The sequence below is a fragment of the Anomalospiza imberbis genome, chromosome 20 (genome assembly GCF_031753505.1).
Source record: "Anomalospiza imberbis isolate Cuckoo-Finch-1a 21T00152 chromosome 20, ASM3175350v1, whole genome shotgun sequence".
NCBI lineage: Eukaryota > Metazoa > Chordata > Aves > Passeriformes > Viduidae > Anomalospiza > Anomalospiza imberbis.
In genome coordinates this window covers 2,465,383-2,478,921 of record NC_089700.1, presented here as the reverse complement: position 1 = coordinate 2,478,921, position 13,539 = coordinate 2,465,383, and the positions used below count along the sequence as shown (strand labels likewise).

Sequence of the window (13,539 nt, the reverse complement as noted above, 5' to 3'; positions counted from 1 at the left end):
CTTCCTGTAAACACAAGGTTATAATCGCTGTGAGTGCTGCAGTTTGAAGCACTGCCCTGGTAAAACATGACAGCTTTTGTCTTTCCTCAGAGCTCCCAGGGCTTCAGATGGAAGGAGATGAAGAATTAGAAAGTGTTCTCATTATCCTCTATTGTGCATTAACAAAACCCTGGCACTAACACAGTGAATACATATGGACGTGAAAATAATTGCTTAGTGCAAGTCGGGTTTGGATTTTTCCTCTCACTTTATTATCTGGATGCTGAAGGGAATATTAGTGAATTGTAGCATGGGAAAGTAGGTCAACATCAAACCTGGATGGAGGGGAAATGTGGTCAAAAAGTACAAGACTGACCCTCTTATAGTGGGCAATTGAAAGATACACTGAAATTACAGCCAGAATGATCCAACAGCTCTTCCTCTGCTTGTGCTTTTGAAGAGCTTGGCAGTGAAACTGTTGTGTAGGCATGTCCTTAAAATAAAGAAAGGAAAAGAGAAAGAACCTTTTATTGATTTAGACAGAAAAGTCAAATGTTTCTGTTGCTGCAACTGTGATAATAAATTCAAAAATATTTAAGAACTTCTGGCTCACAACATGGCATGCCAAGGGGACATGTGTCCTGGAGGAGAAGCTCCCCAGTGTGGCAGGGGAGTGTGATGAGTGTGCTGCTGAGCCATGCACAATGCTCAGCTCTGGGAGGGCTTTGCTCTAATGAAACCTTCAACCCTCCACTGCCTTGCAGCCCCTGAACAGCAGCAGCCAGCACTGAGGAGAAGCTCAGCACAATAGAAGAAAGGTCAGACTGAAAAATTGGAACTGGACTTAAAAAGTGGTAGAGATAAGGGGACAAGAAGAATGTAAGAGAAAAAGTTGTGGGGTTTTTTTGCCTCTGGTAGGAACTGATTGCAGCATTCCCTGTTGGGAAAGGCAGTGTTGTGGGAGATGAGGTGTGTGCACAGGGATTTCAGTGCATTCTGCCAGGACTGGCCTGTCTGATGGGTGCAGGGAAGGACCTGAGCTAACCCATCCTCCTGTTGGTCTCACCTTTCTTTCTGGGCCTGCAGTGATGAAGCAGAGCCTCATTTTGTGAGGTGCCATTACCAACAGACACTGAGCACACTCCTCCTGCCCCAGGGGCGGTACAGTTTCCATGTAAGAGAAAAGGCAAAGTTTCTGTACAGCAAAGGAAAGCAGGTGGAAGAAATGAGGTGAAGGGCTGGTGTACCACCTTGTCTGCCTTAATGTCAAGAGGGGAAGGTAGGCTTAAAACACATCAAACTCAACACTTCCTCTAAACTTCACTGTTCCACAATTAAATGGACTAAAAAAGGATAGAAGTGTCATTTCTTCTCACAGGTGGTGTAGGGAGTGTTGACTCAGTTGGCTGTAATTTGGAAGAGTGTTGGTCTGATTTAGCTCTGGGGAGCACAGAAATGCCAGTTATGGGACAAGGGAAGTTTTGGATTAAGCTGCTATGAACCATTTAAGCCTAGTCAGCAAAGTGGAAAATAATTTTCCCATCACCAACCTGATAATTGACCTGATGCTCAGGTGGAGCCACAATCTTTGAGATCCAAAGTCTGCTTCATTACAGGTGCATTGACATGCAAAAACAGCATGATGAGGACATTTCTAAACAAAAGAAAAACCAAGAATTTTCATTAAAAGGAGTCATGGTTCTTCCATTTGCTGATTACATCTCTTTTTTAACAATTGTCACAAACATCTCCAGCACTGTGGCAAGGACACAGCATAAGGTAAAAAAAAAAAAAAAAAAAAAACTGAGGAAAATATTGCACACAGACTTCTCTAAAGAGAGAGGTTGAGCCCAGGCAACCCTTGGTCTCATGGCCTAATGCAGTCAGGAAACACAAGATTTCCCTGACCTTAAATGCTTTAATTGGACTGATTTTTAAAGGAATAACCATTAATACAGCACATCTGCTGCAGTGCCCTGCAGAATCTCTGGGGTTTTTAGGCTAATACAGATTTTGCTTTTCAAGGGTGACAGTTTTATCTGCCTTTTAAACAGCTGTTTGCTTTTCTCCTGAGTAGGCACTGTGGCACTGCCTCTGAGCCAGAGCCCCCCTGTAGCTCTGGACACATCTCTTCCCTTCTTCATCTCCTTGTGCTTCGGGATGGGAGCACCACCACACATCCACAAGATGTTGATGGGTTTGGCTGCACGTGGAGTGAGTGAAGCAACCCCAAGTGCAGGAGGCTGATATGTTTTTATGTGTTACTGTAAGGTTTATGCTCATTTTCTTCACATGGATTCAAGCACTGGTTCAAGCAATAATCTGAAATGAAGTGCTGTAAAACTGCGACAGCTTCCTGGACAGCAGCAGTGGTGCTTCAGGTTGCCCCTCACACTGGGATGAGGACATGGCCTGTTCTGCACCCCAGAGATGAGTGGGATCAAGGGCAGAGCAGACTGCAGAGCTTGACTTTGCTTTGGGTGGGACTGGGGGGAGGTTTCCTCCCAGCAGCTCCCAACAAAGGCAGCTCCAGACTCTTATGGCGCTCAGCACGTTGGAATTTGATTTTATGGATTGACACGGATTTCATTCAACACAGGGATTTGCATAAAATGGCTAATGGTTTATGCTGTGATAATACAAAAGTCAATAACAGTGTCGAGGGGAAAAAAGGACAGATCAGTGTAGAATGAGAATGCCTACCAGGAGTCTCACGACCTAGAGAGGCAAGGCTGAGGGAAAGAGTTCCTGCTGCTGGCACAGGGCAGAAGCCTCAGACAACACAGCAGAAAGGTGCCACCTGCAAGGTGAGCAGTGACTGTGTGCCACCCCAAGGAAAGGGTGTGACATGTGGGGGAAAAGGGAACCATATGGAAAAAAAAGAGGTTTAGTCTGAATAATAAGGCAGGAAGCTTAGGCTTATTTATCTGCTTTTGAATTTTAATGATCAGTTCGAGTGATAATTACAGAATTTCTATATTTATATAGAACCAGCACATAAAATAGCACAATTTGATATTTATGAAGTGCCAGTTTTCCATAAATACAGAGATTTGTTAATGAGCGCTGGGAACTATTCATTAAAATTCAGAAGTAGATAAATAATGAATAGGAATTGCTGTTTATTCATTAAAATCCTTAAAAAAAAAAAAGGCAAAGAAAAAATATCTCCTCAGTTATTGTTGATGAATCCAGCCTGTTTTATAAGTGATTTGTTTTAATTAATGCCATTTGACAATATTAGTGCCAAAATAGCAGAGAGTCACTCACACATTGCAGGCTATAAGTAGGTCTGCTTTAAAGCATCTGAGGCCCTGGAATAAACAAATCTGGGCCCAATATGAACATTTCTGACTGTCTCAGCCATCAGTGCATCCCCACTTGGGAAGGAAGGGTCAGTCAGTCAATGCCTGTGTGATGTGGGTCCCCTGTGGACTGCAGCTTCTGCAGGGATTTCTGTGCTGCTTCTGAGGGAGGATTTATCCTTCTTCAAAGGAGGGCCTTGCTGGTGAAATATCAACAGAACAGTAGATTTCAAAGGAAAGGCACAGTTTGAATTTGGTACAGGTCATAGGTTTTGTGTCAACCAATCTGCAAACTTAGACAAAGGTAAATATTGGTTATATTCAGGTCCTTAGCTTTCAAATGTCACTTAAGAACTTCAGAACCGACAGCTGTTCTTCTCAAGAGATGAGACCTTGGCCCAGATTTGAGGTCTAGGTTGTGGCATTGCTCTTTGGGACCCTCTGCCCTGGTTTGTGAAGGGTGGGGAACACCTCTGCCGTGGATGCCTTGATGTGGAGATGGGCAAGGACACTGTGCTGGGGCCAAGGGGTTCAGCACCTTTCTGGTGTGGGCCCTGGGCACTTCAGGTTGTCCAGGGGCATGGCTGGTGGAATGGTGTTGGAAGGAAAATGGGCATGTCTGAAACATCCCTTCATACCACACGGATGCACCCCTGGAAGCGTTACTTGCAAGTGGGGCTAACTTGGGTTTTGTGTAACTGCAGGATGAGGCATGGTTCTGTGTGCTTGGAAACCTGGATGTTTCTATAGCTCAGCATTCAGACCACTGGAAAATCTGGACCAACATGATGTTGCAACCAGGGCACAGACTGTCAGGAAGCAAACTTCCAGACAAAACCCTTCATTTGTAGCAGTCCTTTTCTTCTTCCACCAGTTTTGTTCCCTTTTATTGCTTTGTTCCATACATAATCTTGTGCTTTTACACTCTTTCAAGTGTCCTACACGGTGTGGAGGTGGCAGCTCTGAATGCTGATGAGTCTCTGGAAGCCTTGGCAGCGTTTTTGTTGGTTTGGGGGTCTTTGGGAGAGCTCCCCCCCTTCCCCACAGCCAGCCCAGGAGTGTGGGGCAGAGCTGGGGGGGTTTCCCTGCTGGATTTGGGGCTGCTGGATCAGCACAGCTACCTTGTCTCTGGCTCTTGCTGTGGAGTATAAGGGGAAAAGTAATGCTGTCAGTGGTGTGACTGTCAGGAACACAAAGTAAAGGGTTGTCAGGGAGAACATGGAATTGGAAATGAGGATACAGGGGCCCCTTTAAAAGAGTTTCTTGTCTCTTTTCGAAACCAAGATAGACAAAATGGGGATTAGGATATTAAAAAGGGTCTTAACTGTAAAAGGTCCCCTCTCCACTTTTCATTCCTTCTGTCTGTCCTTGACCTCTTGTCTTTTCCCTAAAGTTGGATTTAAAACAATAAAATGGGGGGGGGGGGGGGTTATGTAAAATATCAAATTGACTCCTGTGGGGAACAGAATTAATTCTACTCAGGAGCAGAAAACGAAACCCAGAAGCATCAAAGCGTAGACATAAATTCAATATCCCACTGAGCCCATCACTTAGGGTACCTCACCCTTTTGTGCATGTCTACCTTTCAATCAAATGTAGATGTAGGGGAAGGGTTTGTTTTAGTTTAGCCTGGTGCTACAAAAGCAGAAAGGAAAGAGCAGCAGCAGTCACTGTCTGTTTGCTGTGTGATGTTTATAATTTCATAAATGCCAGATGCATTAATCCAAGCTGTCATGCTGCAGCTCTGTTTGTAGATCAAATGGGATTAAAAGATTTAGTTGAAGCTTTCCTGATACATTTAAATAATATGACTAGAAATGTAATATTCAGGAAAATAAATATTTTAGCGGTACAATTTGAGGCACCTGATGTAGTAACACCTGCTGTAATAAAAAAGGAACAGAAAAGACATGGTTGAAATTCTGCAAAACATGCCATTAATTCACTCTGTGTTAGCACCAGGCATGTGGCCTGACCCTGGCTCTGGCATGGCTGGGTGTGCTCACCTATGGAAATCCAACCACGATGCTTTAGTGCAATTATCCTTGTGCAGGGCTCAATGTTAGGGATTGTTCTGGTTTGAAAAAGCAAAACCAGTGAGAGACTTCAAGTCAGAAATACAATTTATTAGGAAAAGAAAAAAAAAAAAAACCTAAATACATGCAATAATACAAATGGAAAGAAAACAACCACTGACAGAGTCAGAATACAACCTGACACTCTGGTGGTGGTGGGAGTCCAGACTGGAATGGCCTCAGTCTTCCTAAAGGGACAGATGTGGTTCTGTCAGATCCTGTAGAAGGGCATAATCTTCCTCTGACGGTGCAGTGGAGAAACCCCAGCTGTTCCCAGTGGTAAACTGCCCAGATTATATTCAGTCAGGAAATGCTTGTCTCCTCCCTCTGGGCAGAGCATCCCACAAGGGGATGATTTAATTTCAACAGTCATGCAGTGACACTGAATGGGCCATTAACAACAGATATCTTCCCGGGGGCAAAGATAAGAAGATAAGAGATAAGGAGGAGGTAGAAAAGATAAGAAGGAACTGCTCACAGATGGGAAATGAATAACATCTTGCATTTCAACCTGGGACAGGGATACACATACACACTTTGCTGGAAAGGATTTTTAAAAATTCCTGCAGTACTATGCCTGCTTCTTCCTTTTTTTTTTTTTTTTCCCTGGCATACCCACTGCTGATTACCTCATATGTGGGAGAGCCAGCTCAATATATTGTCTCTTTTTGCCCAGTGATGTCTGTTTAAAAAAAAAATCCTGTTTTTAGTAGTGGAATTTCCCAGAAGTAGGACATCCAGTGCACATGTTTTGTTGAGCAGGAGCAGCATGGACCACATAGCTGAATAAAGAGCTGTTATAAAATATCTATTTAGAACTGACTTATTCTGCACCCAGGAGCTGTGGTTGCAGCAGGAACAGAGGCATCCAGAACTGCTCTGGGTTTGGTCTTGTGCAGGTGAGTGGGACAGCAGGGAGGAGACCCCTGTTCTGTGGCTGTGGGCAGCCTGCAGTGGTCACTGCAATGAATTGCACCATCTTGTCCGTTTGACACTAAAACGGCAGCAAAATAATTTCAAGCATAAAATCATAAAGTCACAGGATGTCCTGGGATGGAAGGACCCACGGGGATCCTTGAGCTTAGTGCCTGGTCCTGCACATACCCCCCAACAATCCCACCCTGGCAGTTCTGTCCAAACACTCCTGGAGCTCTGGCACCCTCGGGGCCGTGCCCATTCCCTGGGGAGCCTGGGCAGTGCCAGCACCCACTGGGGGAAGAACCTTTCCCTAAATCCAACCTGACCCTGCCCTGACACAGGAGAGGGTTAGGTTGGATATAGGGAAAGGTTCTTCCTTTTTGAATTTATCTCCCTGATTAACTTTTGCATAAGGAGAATATTCCCTCTCATTAACACACATTCAGCTTTATTCTGGCTGCCAGCCTGAGGAATGCACTGCCTGGTGATCTGCAGGTGTGATGGCCCAAAAAAACACTTGCCAGGGAAAAACGTGTGCTGGAGACTGTGGGTAGGTGACAGGGACCATTTGTGGGTTATCTGGGCAGAGCAAAGGTGGAGAAGGGGTGCTGATGTTCTGTGCTTGCCTTGCACAGTCCCATATCCAGCCATTCCCTTGGCCAGTAAGACGTGAAGGGCAGCTATGGATGACATGGAGAGAAGGGCAGAAATGTGCCATGGCCCTGCCTGTAGTAGGTACACCATGGCTATGCCTGTAGCAGGTACACCAGCTTGCAGCAGTGCTCTTTGGTCAGGCAGCTGTACTTCCCACTCAGGAGCAGCTCTGGACACGGGCTTTTAAGGGTGAGCAGGAAGATGTCAAACAGAGAAAGCTTTGGCAGCGTGGCTGAGCAGAGACATGATTGCTCTTTCTAAGCCCACAGGGAGGAAGGGAGTTTATGCTGAGATGGTGAGGAGCCCTTGAAGAGAAGAAATAGGTACAGACTGGCCATCAATAAACTAGAAACCACAGGCTGCCACAGGAAGGAACTTCTGGAGCAGCAGGAGCGTGGGATGTGCACTTACCAGTCTTAGAACAAAGCTGCTCTGTTTCTGAAAGGGTTTGGCTGACAGGGCTGCTGCCTGCAGTGGCAGGAGCCTGGACACAGGCACAGGAGGCTGGAGTTAATTACCCCCAGCCCAGTGCAGCCAGCTGGGGCTGTTCACATTTGCCTGGGGCAGCAGTTTGCCAAACAGTGCCTGGAAAGTTAAACCGAGGCAGACTGTAGGATGGGGGAGGATTCTTCAGAGATAAGCAACAAGCTGTGAGAAAAAGAGGTTTGTTTAGCTTTTCTGGATATTGTGGGAGTAATAATTATGTACTGGGCTGAGAAAAGAACTGGGGGTAGCTCCATATTCATGGCTGTGCCTTGTTCTTCAGTGTCATCAGGATCATCTAAAGGTGTCAGCATGGTCTGCACCAGGGTCTGGGTGCAAGTGTTGTTAATTTAATATCAATACTACTTTCTTTGAAAGAATCTCCCTCTTTTGGCTCTTCACCCTGCCAGTCTCCCATTTGAGACAGTCCAGCAGAAAATGAAATGAAGGGTAAAAAGCTTGTTTGCTTTCCTTTCAATAAAGAACATGTGAAGCTTTGGGCAGAAAAACATTTCCATTTTAACATTTGCTTTTCCCTTTGTCAGTGTGTGGCATGGTAATTCATACAAATGTGGCATTTATATTTTCTAAATCAAGAGTCAGCTTAGCAAGGGCCCAGATTCTTGGTCATTTTGAGGTTTGGATGATGTTTTCTTCCTCTTTCCCACATCATACCAACCTATCTTCCCAGGCAGAGGCAGTCACTAGGTCATTTTATGTCCCATTGTGCTGTCTAATACTTTATAAACCACCTGCCTCTTAAAGTACATCATACATATGAAATGGAAATTTCCTTCTGACATTTGTTCTTAACAAAACAGAGGAAACAAATCAGAAACAAACTTATAGGCCCTGTATCTTGCATGGCACAAAATTGTTCCATCTTGTATCTTCTGTTTTTTTTCTCCACCTCTCTGAAATTCTCTTAGCTACTGACACAGTGAGAACTACAAGCTGTGAAAAATCAGTATTTATGTTATATATTTTTGACAAGCCCTGGTATTATCCAGGCAACAATCCATTACTTACATACCGAGAGATGAGAGCATGTGCCTTTAACTCATGTTAACTCACCATGATTTCAAATATAAACACTTCACAGAAGTGGGTGAGGAGAATTGAAGGCATTAGGATTCTGTCATGTCCAGTTACAGTCAACCTCCACATTGTAGCCCACTTCTGAAAATAAGGAACAGTGGGGTTTTGATCCAGTCAGTTTTGGCTGAGCTAGACAGATGTTTTGCTATTGAAAGATTTCAAAGAAACAGCTTTTTATTGGAAAATATTTTCCAGGAGGGAAATATCCTCCCAAATCTTTCAAGGAACTGCTAGATCCTAAGTTAGATCCAATTATAATAGTGTCTGGTTTCCTGGGACCAGATTTGGGTAAGCCTTTAGGACAGAAGCCTAGATGGATTTCTAGACACACAGAGATAGCCAGGTCTCTGGTGAAACTAGAGCTTGTTTTCTCAGGATGTGTTGGTGGGACATGGAGTGGGATTTCCATGAGGAATTTTCAGCCCCAGAATTAGCCAGGCTGAGGTGACAGGAGTGCTGAGGACCATGTCTGCCCTTGCCAAGTGTTGCAGAGATGGCCTGGTTGAACAGAAAGAGGCAGCAGCAGCCCTGCCTGGAGCCAGAGCTGAGCTGGGGCCCCCTCCCCTGCCAGAACCCACCTGGGCAGTCTGATGGAAGCATTAACCTCTCCTGTATCCATCACTCAGAGCCCTTCAAAGGCCTGAGCACCACTGTGGGGTCAAGGGCATGGATTGGTGGGATCCCCTTTGAGCTCACAGGGCACCCAGGCTATGTTTAGAGTCACCCTGAGCTGTTACCATAAACAAAGAGAATTGCAAACCAGAGCACTCAGTGTGAGCAGGTCACTAAGCCCAGAACTTGGGTTGGGTTTTGAAGCTACAGAGGATGGATCCTCCCTGCTGTTCCCTCTGTGCATGTCAGCCTAAACATCTTTATTTTTTGGAAAATTCATCATCTTTACCCTCTCATCTTCACATCTCTGACCACAGAGTCACTGTTGGACGAGAGAATCGCTACTTTGGGGCAGCAAGCCCTGTCCCTGCCTATCTCAGCTCATAAATGCTGCACAGTTTGATGAACTGCTCACACAGAGAAAGTTTCTGATGTGCCTGTCTGCTTGCAGGAGTAAGACCCAAAGCAAATCAAGTCATCCATGACATCAAGGCACACTTGCAAAAACAATTTTAATCAATTATAACTACAATTGCATGCTGAACAAGCTGCAACTGGGTTGTCTTCTGTACCAGCTGATCATATTGGGCATGTAAGATTAAATTAAAGTTTTCTAATTGCGTTTAGGAACATACAAAATAGTACAGTCTAAAGTGTATCAAATTAATTCTTCAGGCGTAGCCTAATTGGATGGAAATTGATTTATCATGTTTGGACCAAATGAGCCAGTAAGGCATGACTAGAACAGGCGAGGTAAGGAGAACAACGTCTGTGTCAGTAATGCTTAGAGAAAAGAGAATGTCTGGAAGAAATGAAGGGTGTTCTGTTGAAAAGTCTCTCTGAAGAGGGAAGAAATGATACATTCAGAATCTCCATTGTTCATACATACAAAGTGACTGAAAAGCCTTTGGTTATTTCTGAAACTCCAGGAGATAGTTAGATCAGCAAGGGAGGGAGAAAATTACTTTTTTAGGCTTTGTAAATATTATTGTTCTGTAAAAGGAGATTATCTGCTGATCAAGCTATTATACTAATGCATTGTCAAAGTGGGGAAAAAATTGCTCCTTTGTAAGTGTTGTGCAGAATCTTTAGACAGCCAGGCACTCGGGCCAGGCTGGAAGGCATCACAGGAAAGGGCAGCTTCTCTGTAGGAAACAGCCTATTTTAGACTAGTTTCCATATCTTTTTAAGTTCTCTGTAGACCTGATTAAACTCTGTACCACTTGCCTATAGTAATGGCACAGAAAGCTTTTGAATTTATCTCCCTGATTCACCTTTTGCATAAGGAGAATATTCCCTCTCATTAACACACATTCAGCTTTATTCTGGCTGCCAGCCTGAGGAATGCACTGCCTGGTGATCTGCAGGTGTGATGGCCCAAAAAAACACTTGCCAGGGAAAAACGTGTGCTGGAGACTGTGGGTAGGTGACAGGGACCATTTGTGGGTTATCTGGGCAGAGCAAAGGTGGAGAAGGGGTGCTGATGTTCTGTGCTTGCCTTGCACAGTCCCATATCTGATTGAACGCTTTGCAGTGTGAGAAAGCACAAAACATTGTGCTCTAACACCAAATGCAGCATTTTTTTGCAGTTTACTGCTGTGCTGGGAGGACAAGGGTGTGGCAGGCACAGCCTGTACCTGGGCTGTGGGAGTAGGGAACTGTGGGCTTTGAGAGGACCCCTCCCTAGCTCAGACAGAGGCAGGACAGAAGTGCTTGCAAATAACATTTAACAGTTGTGAATTCAGGACACAGCCTTTCTTATTCAGTAGTTCCCTTTTTGGAGGCAAAGGAAAGGTCAGCAATAATAGAAATGAGTGGTTCTGCTGTTGTCCCCCTCCTAAGGGTTGGCATTACCTTCTGGGTGTATCTTCCCTCTGTCTCAACATCCACTTATGAAGGACTGAATATTTTCCATTTACCCAAATACTGTATTAGAAAAGAGGATTTTCATACTGAACAAACTGATTCAGATTGCCTATTGTACATTTTCAAGAGATGCTTAATACTATTAATAATATGAATAAAATTAAATTTACTTATCACAATGAGAGGAAGAAGAATGAAGTTTATTAAATCTCCCCACGAAAAGCACTGACTTACTGAAAATAACAGGTCTTCATTAAGAAGAAGCTGATTTGCTCTAAGGAATTGCTTTGCTTGTGTAAATGGCTGTGAACAGCACATGGAATCTCTCCTGGAGAACAGCAGAATTGTGCTTTCTTGAATTTTATCCACGCAAGTTCTTGTTCTTCTGCTCTCCTCAGAGTGAAATTAAAGCTTTAAGTGATGCCTCAGGTTTTAGCTTCTATATTTTTCACATTCTGTCCTGCTTTAGTGTGTGGGTCTGGGCTTCATATTAGGGGATGGTGAGCTCTCTGCACAGAGTGGGGAGACAAAACAATTCCTGCTCTAGCTGGGGACCAAGGACAAATGATCCAGATCTCAGGCCCAAGAGCACAAACAACGTGGACTGAAGAGAGAAAAACAATCAGGATGGGACTGCATGGGCTGGAGCTGGAACTGGACAATTAACTCCAATACGCAAATGGAGTAGAACTGATCCAAGTGAGAGACCCCGTGAGCAGTCGTGCATTTTGTGACCATTTTGGTTCATCTTGGGTGCAGCCCTGACTGGGCTCTTGTGCTGCCCAAGGTGGATCCATTGAGGCCTTTCAATAAATCCCTACTTTATTCTTTACCTCTGTCCAGTCTCTCTCTAGGTCAGCCTTCCCAAGGCATCATCAGCATCTGGAAAATTTGGGGTGTAGACACTGAAACTGAGGGGAGACACTGCTGCCCCTCCCAGGGAAGGTCCAGTGCTGACCTTTGTGGTCACACTGGGCAGCCTGTCCAAGGGCCAGGGAGGGGTTGAAGGATTCTTGACTTTCTGCCAGAGAGGACACAACATTTCCTGGGCAGGTTGTTCTCAGCATAGCTATGAAACAGCTGTGGAAAATTCATATACTCCCAAAGCTGGCCCTGACCTTGCAGTTCATGGTAGGGTACCTTGTGAACCTTGTCAAGCAAATATTGTGCACTAAAGCAGGAAAAGGCCATGTCTTGTTGGTTTTCCCCCTATCTGTGGGTTTCCAGAGGAAATTTAGGCACAGCAAGTCTTGTCTGCTGGCTTCTTGGAGCACCAAAGCACAGTGTAAAGCAGGATGCAGCAAGGGCTCGTGAGTCTCATGTGCAATGCCTTACAGCACTCCTGTGTGACTGTACGTTAAGCCTTGTTGTTAAGGTCACTGACATCCCAAACCATCCACAGTTGCACAAAGAAAAAAGTGAGATAGTCCCCTTTTTAACTTTGTAGCCTATTGGCACTCTGCCTGAATGATATTTTTCCATCAGTAGGGACAACCTGGCTGCTGAGTGCAGTTAAATACCATGGGGAGCCTGTGGCACACAGCAGTGCTGGCAGCTGCAGTGCAACAACATACTCTGACAAAAGTTCAGTGAGTAGATGTACACTTTCACACCCAATTTCTTTTTAGAAAATCATCTTCAATATTCAAGGTGTCGTTCTCCTTTGCTCAAAGGAGAACAGACTTTAGCTATTTGTAAGAGATGCATTAAAATTTTTTAGTCAGCGGTGTCAAACACACAATATCAATTGGTAATTTGGATTTATGTTCTAGATACATGTGGCCAAAGCCCAAACTGTGCCATGCCACGGCTTGGAAATGGGACATTTCCTGCCCAGCCAAGCTGTGCTTTGGGTTTTTTGGGAAGGCAGTATCAGTGCAACTTTGCAAGCTGAAGATGCACCACTGGTGTAACTGTGCAAGGCTTCTCCAAAGCCACTGGATCTGCTGTGCTTTACATCAGTTATGGGTCATCCTCAGAGCCTTAAAATGTTCCTCTGAATGACTCTGAGCCCATCCTCTCCTCAAGTGAAGCTGGCCCAGAATAGAAATTGAAAAGCAGAAGGAAAAGGACAGACACAGATCAGAGCAATCTGATGCTGTAAAAGGAAACCCCTGTGGAGGCTTCCGGGATTATTTAAAGGAGGTGGTAAATGACTCAGAATAAAAACATAACATAGTTCAGAATCACCAGCTGTGTTTTCCTTCCCACAATCTGACAGTGCTTGTGTGCTGTGTCTGACAATGAAAACAGAGCAAAATTCTGCTGCTGGAGTTCACAGGTTGCCAGACTGCTGGGCAATGAGACACTCTTGAGAGAGAAACTATCCTTTGGACAAGGGAGAGTCCTCCTGCCTGGTTCCTCCTCAGCAGCCTGTTTTGGGGTCAGTGAGTCCCAGTCTCATGGATTCACTGACTTTGTAAGGAGCTCCACGTAGCTGCTGTTGTTATAAATGTTTAGTGATGCAGAGGTGACTAATACATGTATCAAATGGTTATGTGCATAATGGGAGCTGACACTGTGAGGCATTCATAAGCAACCTGTGTCTC

At 44.7% G+C, this 13,539-nt stretch overlaps 1 long non-coding RNA gene across 1 annotated transcript; it reads left to right on the top strand.

Moving 5' to 3' along the window:
* Nucleotides 1–1,711: 1,711 nt before the first annotated feature.
* On the top strand, nt 1,712–4,232 carry LOC137485505 (uncharacterized). Its single transcript, XR_011005338.1, has 2 exons — nt 1,712–1,758; nt 3,989–4,232. It is a non-coding gene; the product is annotated as an uncharacterized lncRNA (long non-coding RNA).
* The last annotated feature ends 9,307 nt before the right edge of the window (nt 4,233–13,539 follow it).